Source organism: Portunus trituberculatus, chromosome 38, assembly GCF_017591435.1.
Source record: "Portunus trituberculatus isolate SZX2019 chromosome 38, ASM1759143v1, whole genome shotgun sequence".
NCBI lineage: Eukaryota > Metazoa > Arthropoda > Malacostraca > Decapoda > Portunidae > Portunus > Portunus trituberculatus.
In genome coordinates, this window is record NC_059292.1 from 26,824,043 (window position 1) to 26,836,937 (window position 12,895).

Here is a 12,895-nt window from a genome sequence, read left to right on the forward strand (position 1 = left end):
ATTCAGCATTTCCTACTGTTTTGTCTTTAATCTCTGTTCTGTCTCTTGTCTTTCGTGTGGCAGCGTGTAGTGTTATTTAGCATTTCCTACCTTTTTGTCCTTTATCTCTGTTCTGTCATGTCTTTCGTGTGGCAGCATGTGGCACTGTACCTCCCTCATCTCGTTTTCTATGCTCTACATGCTACACTTCCCAGTCGATGCCCACTCTTCACTTTACGAGAATACTTGTTTTTTTTCTCTCTCTCTCTCTCTCTCTCTCTCTCTCTCTCTCTCTCTCTCTCTCTCTCCTTATCGTCCTTTTTTTTCAGTGTTTTATTTTTAGCGCGTGTGTTGGAGGACGCGTTTATTTTCAGCCAGAGTTCAGTTTAGTATAAAAATTTGTGTTTGTACCGAATTTAGTAGGTAAGATATTTAAAATTTTTCATATCCTACGCTTGTTTTTTTCTTTTTCCTTTTCATCGTATATTTATTCCTTAGTTTCACGCATATTTGTTTTTCCTTGACTCTCTCTCTCTCTCTCTCTCTCTCTCTCTCTCTCTCTCTCTCTCTCTCTCTCTCTCTCTCTCTCGTTTTATTCCACTCTGTGTTTTTACCAGCAAATATTTACGTGTGTTTCAAAAAGACTCTTGGGAGAATAATGAGAAACTGGGAAAAAACGAAGAGCCTTGACGAGGAGGTGTAGATTGGAGGGCGCTGGGGAGAAGAGGGCGGGACGAGGAGGGAGAGGGAGAGGCAAGGAGGGGAAAGAGATAAAAAGTGCATAGGGAGGGTGGGAAAGGAAGAAGAGACGAAAAAGTGGATAAAGGCAGGAGGGATACGCTAAAGGAGGAGGAGGAGGAGGAGGAGGAGGAGAAGGAAAACAAAGTATCGAAGGGAAATCAGAAATGTAAATATTCCACTAATGATCTGGTTTTTTTTTTTTTTCCAATGTTCTAATTAAGCAAGGTCCATATATTTTTTTTTCCTGTACTGGGCTGACTGAAGTATAATATTTACATTTCACCACCACCACCACCACCACCACCACCACCACCACCATTCTAAAACTAAATTCCCCTTTTCAAGTTAAACCCTTTACTACAACCATTATATCGGCCTTGAATCCTTTACCCCTCCCCTCTAGTCGCTTCTCGTTACTTAAGTCCCCCACCCACCCCCTTTCCTCCCTATCGCATCCCTTGATACCGTGTAAAAGCGTCTTATTCTTTAAAATGGATCACGAGGCTGTTTTCTCGCACACTCATGCACCACCTAACACCTTCCCCACCGCCGCCCTCCTTACCTCTTCTCTGAGCCTGACGAGTGAGTATAGCTCTAAATGCGATCCTAGGTCTTGTTTTCTCTCTCTCTCTCTCTCTCTCTCTCTCTCTCTCTCTCTCTCTCTCTCTCTCTCTCTCTCTCTCTCTCTCTCTCTCCCTCTCTCTCAGCTGTTTTTTTTTTTTTATCGTATACTGAGAATCTTGTTCTGTTTTGCCCTTGTGCCGATTGTGAGGTGTGTGTGTGTGTGTGTGTGTGTGTGTGTGTGTGTGTGTGTGTGTGTGTGTGTGTGTGTGTGTGTGTGTGTGTGTGTGTGTGTGTGTGTGTCCTTGCATGGGTTTGGCCATGTTTGTGGAATTGTGTCATGTTTTTTTTTTATTTTTCATGTGTGTCTGAGCGTAGAAGTAAAAGTATTTTGCGATTTACATTTTTTAAGTGTGTGTGTGTGTGTGTGTGTGTGTGTGTGTGTGTGTGTGTGTGTGTGTGTGTGTGTGTGTGTGTGTGTGTGTGTGCGTTTGAGTGTTTGCGTGTTTGCGTGAGCGTGTGTGCGTGTATAGGAGAAACCATACTCATCACTAAGTTGAAAACAGACATGCAGAGCGAGAGGGAAAGCTGGAACTGCACGGGGCGAAAATGGGATAGCTAGAATACTGGAGATGTAGGAGGTAGAGAAGGTGGAGCCTGGGCTAGGAATAGAGGCGAGGGCTGCGGAGTGTTAGGTGTTGGAGGGAGAGTGGGGGCGGCGGCCGAATATAGCGCCACAAGAGCTGAAAGACGATACACTCCTGAAGGAAGAGGTAAGAGAGGAGGCAATAAACATGAAAGAGAGTCAACAATGATAGGATATAAACACAAGGGAGTGCATAGGAGACAAGAAGAACTCATTTACAGACGCATGAGTTGTAGTTCTGCGAGAAGAGACGAGGCGAGACGAGGGAGGTGAGACGAGAGAAGATACATGACAATTACAATAAAACAGTGACGGAAGGTCTCTTAAATGTGTGTCAAGTAGGAGAGGAAGAGGAGAAGAGGGATGGAATTGTGCGTATACATGATGTGAAGTGGGAGATGCTTTGAGAGAGAGAGAGAGAGAGAGAGAGAGAGAGAGAGAGAGAGAGAGATGGTAGTTCCAGAGGGATATTAAGATAAAGATACAGATAAAAGAAGACCAAATATAAAGAGAATGAAGTAAAGGAGATGGTTCTGTGTATAGGGAAGGAGGGGCAGAGATGAAAAGATAGATGTGAGAGGGCGGGCAGAAAACAATGGAAGGGTTGGTGTCTATAGAGGAGGCGTGTCTCCCTCGAGAGGTGGATGGCTGAGACGCAGTACAGGACTCATAGAAAAAAACACAACTAACACTGAGGAAAAGTGAGGAACTATGCGCTTTAAACTCCAGCATGGAAATTAAGGATGGTACACAACTTACCTTCCTTTCTTTTCATTTCCTTTCCTTTCTTTAGAGAACATTTGCCCTCAAGGTCTATATAGTAGCGGCCTCCTCCTCACTACTCTCCTGACCAAGTGACGCAGGAAGAAGGAGGAGGAAGAAGAGGTAGGAGGAGAATTAAATAGAAGGGCTGATGTGGTAGGAGAAAAATGAAATAGGTACGTGGAAGGAGAATGTAGGAAGAGCAAGATGTAGGATGAGGAGGCATGTGGAAATGTAAGAGGTAGTAAGAAAAGTAGAAAGAAGACGTAGGAGGAGGAATAGACACGTAGAAAAAGCAAGAGGTATCAAGAGGAAGAGGAGGAACAAGAGGTAGGAGGATGAAGAGGAGGAGGAAGAGGCTCCGGGTGTCGCCTCAGGACTCCAGCTCCACTCACAATGAACATAAGAAAAATCTTCGTCTAATGACAGCAAAACCTTTTCTATTTTCACCTCGTTTTTTGTTACGGGCAACTGTGTGTAGGCGGCACTGCTGGGAATGAAGGTCTTTTCTCTCCCCGTCCCTCTCTGTGTCTGTCAAACCTAATTACTTGCTCTGTATTAAGCCGCTTCTTTGTGTTACGTGAGCGGTGTTGTGTCTGCCTGTCTCCTGCGACTCGTGTTAGTGTGGCTGCTTGCTTGTTATGAGCTGTAGTTACACGTATGGTCCTTGCAAAGACACGTGTCACTCTACGGTGTTTCTCTCACGAAACTTCGAAGTAGGAGGAGCAGAAGTAATGATGCTACGATATGTTTAGTGGACTTTTGTTTTATACCCTTTTTTTGCTTCCTAGGCCAGAGTCTCATCATACTTGGATTATATGGGAAGGTAATGTTATGATAAGCTAGAATTGTCAGTATACGGCCTTTCATTAAACCACCACCACCACCACCACTACCACTGTCTAGTTCTGTACCCGGCACTCACCTATGCGTAGCCCAGTGATGTGTGTCAAGGATGGGTGGGCGGGCGACGGTGTAAAGCGTATTGCTCTACTTATACGTCCAGTCATCTCACTTAGAGGAACTTGGCGGCCTTGGGTTAAGCTTCGCACCTGCATGGCAATTATACAGAGAGTGGAGGAGCAGGAGTAGCAGAGATAGCAACAGTATAGCGTGGTGTTAATAGCAGTGATGTAATGGAGAGCTGCCTGGTGTCTTGAGGGGACTGACAAGCGATAGGTTGGAGGATGCGTGTCTTATGGGAGTGTGGACGGCAAGGTGACACATCCAGCGAGTGTCATAGATGAGGAAGGATGGAGTTGGATCAGTGGAATACTTAATAAGGCGAAGGGAAGGGAGGTGGATGTAGGAAGAGGCGTAATAAGCGAATGGTTGCTTTGGATGTTAGATGGTAGCGAAGATTGGGTGTCATTGAGGTGCTTGTAACTATAAACGGCGCAGAAAAGCAAAAGTATCGTTCTCACACTTCAGGCTGTCTTTGCTCTTCCTTTGCTGATAGAACTCTGAAAGCAAATTGAGAGTGCACTTTTCCTGAGGGGATGAGTATCCTTTGCCGACGAGAGACACCGCTTGTTAGAGGAATGAAAGACCCAGCGATGAGGTTATTAGTGCCGTGTCCATAGAGAGATTTAAAAGAACATCAGAAAAAAATTTAAGTGAGGATAAGAGGAAATAGAAGAGCACGTTTTTTACAGGGACTACCACTTATTATCCTGAAGGCCTCTTGCAGCTTCCATCATTTTCATAGGTTATTATGTTCACCTCTAAAGAAAATTCTATTACCAAGAAAAATTCCAGACGATATAAATTTCTCATAACCTTATCTATATAATTTAATTTAACCTTACCAAACGTAACTTCATCAACTTCACCAAACGAAAATGAAGTCATAAGCAAACCTAACTTAGAAAACCCAGAACTTATTAAGTAACCTAGACAAACCTAACCTAAATTAACCTTACGTGAACTAGCCAACTGTACCCAAACGAAGCTTAACCTAATTCACCAATGAAGTTCTTCTGAGCATAATACGGTAATAGAACGTTCGCAAGAGACCTTCATCTTTATAAATGAGTCTTTAAGGGCACAAGCGTCTTCATACCCTCATATCTTCACGCTTGAGTCAATTAGCACCGTGGAAGGAGCAGCACAGCCTCCTCCTCCTCTTGTGTGTTGGTGGGAGGTGGGAGTGCGTGGGTGCGGAGTGTCGCTGTCAGGCCAAGAACCTCTGTGAAGTGAAGCCTTTGTCACAGCACTGCATTGATCTGCCAGGGCGGGTGGCTGACCTAACAAAGCCTAAAGTTTATTAAGAAACTCGTATTTTTTCCTTCTTTCCATCCTCTTGACAGGAAATGCTCTCTCTCTCTCTCTCTCTCTCTCTCTCTCTCTCTCTCTCTCTCTCTCTCTCTCTCTCAAAACAGTAAAGTGGTTCATGCCGAGTAATTAAGTTTTTGTCTGTATCAATTGAGTTTATTAATTTAGCTCTGGGCAACACAAAAAACGTGTGTGTGTGTGTGTGTGTGTGTGTGTGTGTGTGTGTGTTTCACTTTTTAAATTTTCAATTGCCAAAGTGTAATATCCAAGCCGGATTTAAACTCACTGCTGCATATTCAGACACTTCTCTTTCATTTTCAACTTTAAATCTATTTATCTGAACTTTTCTTTTCACTTACCACCAGAAGCAAAATCAAAATATTCAACCTCACTTTAACTTCCCTTTTTCAAGGTAACCAGTGAATGCCTTCATGTCGTACCTCTTTAACCTTGATGCTCTCTCAGGTGTGTTTATCAGTATTTGAAAGGTAATTAGTCTGGAGAGGTGTACGTACTTAATAAGGTGTACATACTTGACATTGCTACTAACTTCCAGACGGCTGTATTCTTTTATGTCATACTTAGCAGGCTCTCGTGGATGTTATTAGCATTTTGAAGGGTGTACATGATTCAAGTGATATCTTAATCCCTTGAGTACCATGACTCGTTTCTATACTAATTCTGCTTACTATTTGGTGATTTTATACAGCTTCAGAAATTTATGAGGGAGATTGAAATAGTGAAGACTGTGGCCATTAATCCTCTGACCTCCATAGACCCTTCCTTAATGTCAATAAAATGGTCTAATTATACACAAATCTCAAGGTAAAAATGCATCTTAGTATTGATGAGGTTAATGAGAACTCTACATTGCTATTAGCTAGAAACCCCGCAGGAACCCGATTTATTATCTATGTGGCCTTTATAAACAGTCCTGGTGAGAGAACGCTTGACAATTCGAATAATGATGTATCAAGTGTTCCTTTCCTTAATACTCACAACTAACGCTTTCTTATATAATGCAAATAATATAAGTCATTATTAAGTTTACACTCCCAAAGTCTCCTCAAAAAACTTGCGTAAATCAGTGTTTCAAAAAATTAAAGAGAACTTGGTCAATTAGAAAGTTACTAAGTCATGTGGAAAGAAGAGGTGTAGACTGGTGCCGGTGGTGGTGGTGGTGGTGGTGGTGTTATTGATGGTGGTGGCGGTGGCGATGGTGATGGCGCATGAGGAATGAACGACTGAAATAGAACGTAATAATTGTTGCAAAACCATGGTTGGAGCAAACACCAAAGAGAGAGAGAGAGAGAGAGAGAGAGAGAGAGAGAGAGAGAGAGAGAGAATGTTGGATATCAATTAGTTTTAGTCATTTTATGTATGTATGTATGTATGTATGTATGTATGTATGCATGTATGTATATTTGTATAAAATCTAGCTTTGCTTTTTTATATATATATCTAGTTTGTGGTGCATGTTTTGTGTGTGTGTGTGTGTGTGTGTGTGTGTGTGTGTGTGTGTGTGTGTGTGTGTGTGTGTGTGTGTGTGTGTGTGTGGCTTCCATTACGAAACATTCTGGAGCTCGTGTGCAGAAAGGAAGTGTGTTTTTTCTTCTTGTTTAATTAAGTTTGAGGTTGGTCGAAAAACACATTAGCAAGGGATTCATGAAGACTACAGCAAACAACAACAGCAACAACAACGAAAAACAACAGCAACGAAAAGAATACCTATTACTGCAATCTTTTAGTTAGGTTTATAAGCTTGAACTTTTATTACATTTCTGGTTTCTCTTGTTGTTGTTGTTGTTGTTGTTGTTGTTGTTGTTGTTGTTGTTGTTGTTGTTGTTCTTCTTCTTCTTCTTCTTCTTCTTCTTCTTCTTCTTCTTCTTCTTCTTCTTCTTCTTCTTCTTCTTCTTCTTCTTCTTCTTCTTCTTCTTCTTCTTCTTCTTCTTCTTCTTCTTCTTCTTCTTCTTCTTCTTCTTCTTCTTCTTCTTCTTCTTCTTCTTCTTCTTCTTCTTCTTCTTCTTCTTCTTCTTCTTCTTCTTCTTCTTCTTCTTCTTCTTCTTCTTCTTCTTCTTCTTCTTCTTCTTCTTCTTCTTCTTCTTCTTCTTCTTCTTCTTCTTCTTCTTCTTAATCGTGATGGTAATACTTGTAAAATATATTCATTACAAAGATATTAGCAACAGTAGTATCAGTTATAGTAATACCATCAGCAGTAACAGGACACGCACCGGGCCAGACAGGCAGGCACTCGAAGCTCAAATGGTGGCAGCGGTGGCAAAGTTTCCTCCACGTAAGTCCCACCAGACGAAAACTGCGAAATTGGAACGGAGGTGATTAGAGAACGAAAACATATCTAAAAATACATATCAATCAAATTAAAATGAGAAAAATATCTCCTTTACCTTTATGAGGCGGTGTGTGGCTCCCTTGAGGCGTGAACAATAAATAAGGTGGCTGGAAATTAGCGTGATACATGAATGATGAGCATCCTCCCTCCTCCTCCTCCTCCTCCTCCTCCTCCTCCTCCTCCTCCTCCTCCTCCTCCTCCTCCTCCTCCTCCTTTACATCCTTCTAATCCTCCTCCCTCACCCTTCCTATTCATCCCTGGAACGTTTGCTATTTTGGGAGGCACGCTGCCCCCCTACAGCGGACCCCCTTCAGCTGCTGTCGCATCCCTGTGTGTGTGTGTGTGTGTGTGTGTGTGTGTGTGTGTGTGTGTGTGTGTGTGTGTGTGTGTGTGGCAACGTGAGGGGCGGCCTTGTCATGTCCTCTCCTTTCTGATTCTTATTCACCCTTCCCCTTCCCTCTTCTCTCTCTCTCTCTCTCTCTCTCTCTCTCTCTCTCTCTCTCTCTCTCTCTCTCTCTCTTCCAAAGTTTTCCATAGCAATTACCCATAATCCTTTGTTAGAGCCAGCTAACTGCATTTTTCCTTCTCTCTCTCTCTCTCTCTCTCTCTCTCTCTCTCTCTCTCTCTCTCTCTCTCTCTCTCTCTCTCTCTCTCTCTCTCTCTCGATCCACCCTCCAACACTCACTCATCTACCTACCACCTTCCCCCACCACCCCATCCGCCCACCCCGCTCTCCCGCCCAGGCTTCCTCCGCCCACGTCACTTGGCATAAAGGCGTTGTTCCCTTCGGTGCTGGTTATCCGGTAGGGGTGGTGGGCGACGAGGGCGTGGGTGGTTGTGACGGTGGTGGTAGTGGTGGTGGTGGTGGAGGACATAGGACCGAGAGTAAAGGGAATACGAAGGAGAGAGAGAGAGAGAGAGAGAGAGAGAGAGAGAGAGAGAGAGAGGAAAGCTGCGTGCGTAGAATAGGAAGTAAGGAAGAATGAAGGAAGGAGAAAGACGATGAGGAAGAGGAGGAAGAGGAGGAGGAGGAGGAGAAGGAGAAGGTATTGACGGATCAGGAGGAGGATCACGGGAAAAAAGTAGAATAGGAGGAGGAAGAGGAGGAGGAAAAGGGGAAGGAGGAGAAGGAAGAAGAAGAGGAGGAGGAGGAAGAGGATTACATGGGATCACGGAGGATGACAAACAGCTACAGACTTATCGGTGTTCGGGTGACTGACTGTTTGTAGACCTATGGTAGAGACAAAGGATAGTGCAGTAGAAGTCACCTCCCCACCCATGCCTCTCTCTAATAACCCTTTGAATACACGGCCACGCGTCACTAACATTAGGAAAACTGTGAAAGAAAAAAAAGATGGTTTAAATAGATGCATAGAAAAGGTACAAAAGTAGATTAATATTGAGGAAAATGAAAGAATAGGAGGTTAATAACGTGTTCTCTAAGTTACGAAACCAAGTATATATGAAACTGTAGCAGAGAGAGAGAGAGAGAGAGAGAGAGAAAGAAAAATGCGGTATGGAAATGAGGGATAAAAAACTTACATTGACTTCTGAATTGGCAAGATTTCGTGGGGAATCAATTTAGTTCATCCTCAAGTTTTCTCCTTGTCTAACATTTTTAGGAAAGATTACGCACTACAGTACAGTGAACGTGGGAGTGTAAGGAACGTGCGGTGGATATTTTTTTTTTTCTGCAGATAGGAAAAAAGTTAGTTTGAAGCCATAATAATCCAGTCCCTGTTGAAATCTTACATCTGGCTCCATGAATATGTTATACAGGATGCATAGTGTGTACAATGGAGACATCAGCTTGTTTTGTTGAATGGCTTTATCTTTATCATCAGGAATATATTTCAAGAGTTTGTTGAAAGTTATGTTGATCCAGCCGGTGGAAAAAATCTTTATAGGGTATCTTCGTGTGTGTGTGTGTGTGTGTGTGTGTGTGTGTGTGTGTGTGTGTGTGTGTGTGTGAAAAGTGGCACTTGCCAAGGACAACAACAACAGCAACAAACAAAACCTTTGAGTGCCAATCCTCAAGGCGAAGTCAAACACAATCAAAGAATATTGAGAGCTAAGTGTCTTGACATCTCCCTTTTGAAAGAATTTAGTTCATAGAAAGGAGGAAATACAGAAGCAGGCAAGGGGTTCCAGAATTCATATTGAAAATACTGGTTACCTCTTGCATTACAATGGTGGACAGAACAGGGATGAGAGAAAGTAGTAGAAAGTCTTATACAGAACAATATGCACTATATACAGCACAGTACAATAGAGATACATAATTCGTATTTCTAACCACCTTGTTTTATTATCAAGATTATATCCAAACACCACACACATGATAAGTCTGGCTTTCATGGGTTTCTTCTTACTGATGATACTAAAACTCCTTTAAATTCTCACTGGAATGAAAACACCCTTGAAAACCTCAGTCACGTCCACGAGAGCCTGTTAGATGGGCAGATAAGACTCGGTAATGTTGAGGAATAGGGTTCATAGTGTGTGGGTGTGTGGTGGTGCTAGTGGCGATGCTAGTGGTGGTGCTGGAGCTATTCTTGACGTTCTCCTGGGAAGCCACAGTCAATTAGGCCCCAGGTCCATTCAGCTCACAGTGGTAATGTACTTACTTTCCCTGTGGGAGGCTGTGCATTACGTAATAACTCTTGCTGTCTGGAGCTCCAATACGGAATAGAGAAACACATTCTGAAACACTTCTGCCTTCACCTCGACCACCTTCAGTAGCATGGAGTTAAAGTGGCACGTGTCTTCAAGTGTGTCTTTACCGTTCTAGTGATAAACATAAGATTTTCACATTATTAGATGGGAAAACAATCTTGAAAATCCAACTAATCTAATCATATTTGTGGTCTTTCTGAATACTGATCCTAGTCTTAATGTTAGGATTATCATAGAGAGAATAGTAGAGTCAGTGTTAGTTTAGTACTTGGTGTATATCACAATGAAGGACAATCTAATTAACATAACAGTATCTACGTAGAACTGACTGACTAATGGATTGATTAACTGAGTAATGGATGAAATGCTCAGGTGAGTCAGGTCCGTAGGGCGCTGTACCTATAGCAAGAAGGAAGAGAGAGAGAGAGAGAGAGAGAGAGAGAGAGAGAGAGAGAGAGAGAGAGAGAGAGAGAGGAAAAATGTATCTGATTATGTGCTGAAATGTAAATCTGTGTGTGTGTGTGTGTGTGTGTGTGTGTGTGTGTGTGTGTGTGTGTGTGTGTGTGTGTGTTTGTTTGTGTGTGCGTGTGCGTGCGTGTGTCCTCTTTAGGGTTATTTTTGTCTCTCAAGGGGATCATGTAATAGACGTAGATTAAATTAACTTCATCATAAATTACCTGGACATGACAGAGTGAATATTACCTGTAAGGCGTTGCTGGGATACCTCTCTCTCTCTCTCTCTCTCTCTCTCTCTCTCTCTCTCTCTCTCTCTCTCTCTCTCTCTCTCTCTCTCACGGGAAAGTTATGTAAATGGACGTATTTTTTCCCACAGAGTTTGGACGTAATTTGACAGGTGTGGGTGGAAGCAAGACAGGTGTAGGTTTGGAAGAAGGAGCAGGTGTGTGGATGGAAGCAGAAGGTGTTGCACGTAGGTTTGGAAAGAACAGATGTAGGTTTTGGGAGAGTAAAGAGGTGTAATTTTAGAAGAAAGAACAGGTGTACATGGGGAGAAAATGAGCATGTGAAGGTTTGGAGAAGGAAAAGGTGTAGGTTTGGGAGGGAAAGAGCAGGTGTGGAGAAGAGCAGGACAGGTGAATTTGCAGAATCGTTCCATTTCCTCAACTTCTCAAACTTGTAATCCCTTTATCGTCCCTCCTAACTCTCTCTCTCTCTCTCTCTCTCTCTCTCTCTCTCTCTCTCTCTCTCTCTCTCTCTCTCTCTCTCTCTCTCTCTCTGCGATTCAGGTCAGACGTCAATTTTCGTTTCTTACAGTCGAGTTTACCGACACATACTCATGAATGATCGCCCGTATGTGTATGTATGTATGTATGTGTAGTGTGTGTGTGTGTGTGTGTGTGTGTGTGTGTGTGTGTGTGTGTGTGTGTGTGTGTGTGTGTGTGTGTGTGTGTGTGTGTGTGTGAGAGATGTTCTTTAGCACTGTTATGTCTCGAGTTTGTTCCTTCCGCCTCATCTGTTACTGCTTAGCAATATATGAGGTTGTCAAGCACAGAGAGAGAGAGAGAGAGAGAGATGGGGAGGGAAAGTTGGTGAAAAAAGAAAGTTTGCAGGAAAAATAGAAAAAAAACTACCACAATCAATTTTAGTTTTCGTATATTCTCTCTCTCTCTCTCTCTCTCTCTCTCTCTCTCTCTCTCTCTCTCTCTCTCTCTCTCTCTCTCTCTCTCTCTCTCTCTCTCTCTCTCTCTCTCTCTCTCTCTCTCTCTCTCTCTCTCTCTCTCCTGTTTGCCCTCGTGTCTAAAATTTCTTCTCTTCTTCGTAACCTCATAACCTGATTGATCTATTGCGGATTCCAAGGCCAAGAAACACACGAAGATACGAACACACACGAACACCTGCCTTTATCGTAAACACAACGTGGCTAGATGTATACAAACTCCACACACATACGTACTGTACACACACACTCGTACACACACACAGATATACAGAGGTACTTTTTTATTGTACGATAATAAGAAGGAAAGCAAGAAGGAAAACTGGGAGAGAATAAAGTAAGTGTGTCGGATTAACTTAGCGTGTTTCTGTGTTGCATCATGACTACAATGGGGAGAGGGTATGGAGGGAATGAGGGCGAGAGAGAGAGAGAGAGAGAGAGAGAGAGAGAGAGAGAGAGAGAGAGAGGAGTGCAGGTCAGGTCAAGTTCAGTTTATGTATAAATTATTCTTTTTCTGTCTACCTGCCCTCTCTCTCTCTCTCTCTCTCTCTCTCTCTCTCTCTCTCTCTCTCTCTCTCTCTCTCTCTCTCTCTCTCTCTCTGTGCACGATTAACTAGCCAACGTTGGCTTCATCTTGCTCAACAGTCCTTGTGATTGGATACCTCTCCCCCATGCAAGCACCATACTCTCTCTCTCTCTCTCTCTCTCTCTCTCTCTCTCTCTCTCTCTCTCTTTGAAGGGGCGATTTCCGAGGCGCCCCTGGGACCTCCATAAGCTTGACTCTTTCCTTGACAATCCTCTTCTGTTGTTTCTTTCATGGAGGGACATGGAGTTGAGTTGGCTTCTGTCTCTCTCTCTCTCTCTCTCTCTCTCTCTCTCTCTCTCTCTCTCTCTCTCTCTCTCTCTCTCTCTCTCGTTTATCTTCCTGAACTCGATTTTTGTCCATTTAACCAGAAATAGAAATTTGTAAAAGGCCACTTCTATTTTCAACCGAATTATTTTGTTCAGTTCGTAACATTTCTATCTCTCTCTCTTTTTCTTCTATAAGTTAACCCCTTCAGTACCGAGGCGCATGTTTACCTTTGAGATTTGTGCGCGATTAGGCCATTTTATTGATATTAGGAAGGGTCTGTAGAGGTCAAAAGATTAATGGCTAGAGTATTCACTATTTTAATCCCCCACATAAGTTTCTGAAGCTATTTAAGATCACCAAATAGTAAGCAAAATGAAT

At 42.9% G+C, this 12,895-nt stretch overlaps 1 protein-coding gene across 1 annotated transcript in view; it reads left to right on the forward strand.

Moving 5' to 3' along the window:
• Positions 1-12,895, forward strand: part of LOC123514709 (protein spire-like) — a 237,051-nt gene that overhangs the window by 171,050 nt on the left and 53,106 nt on the right.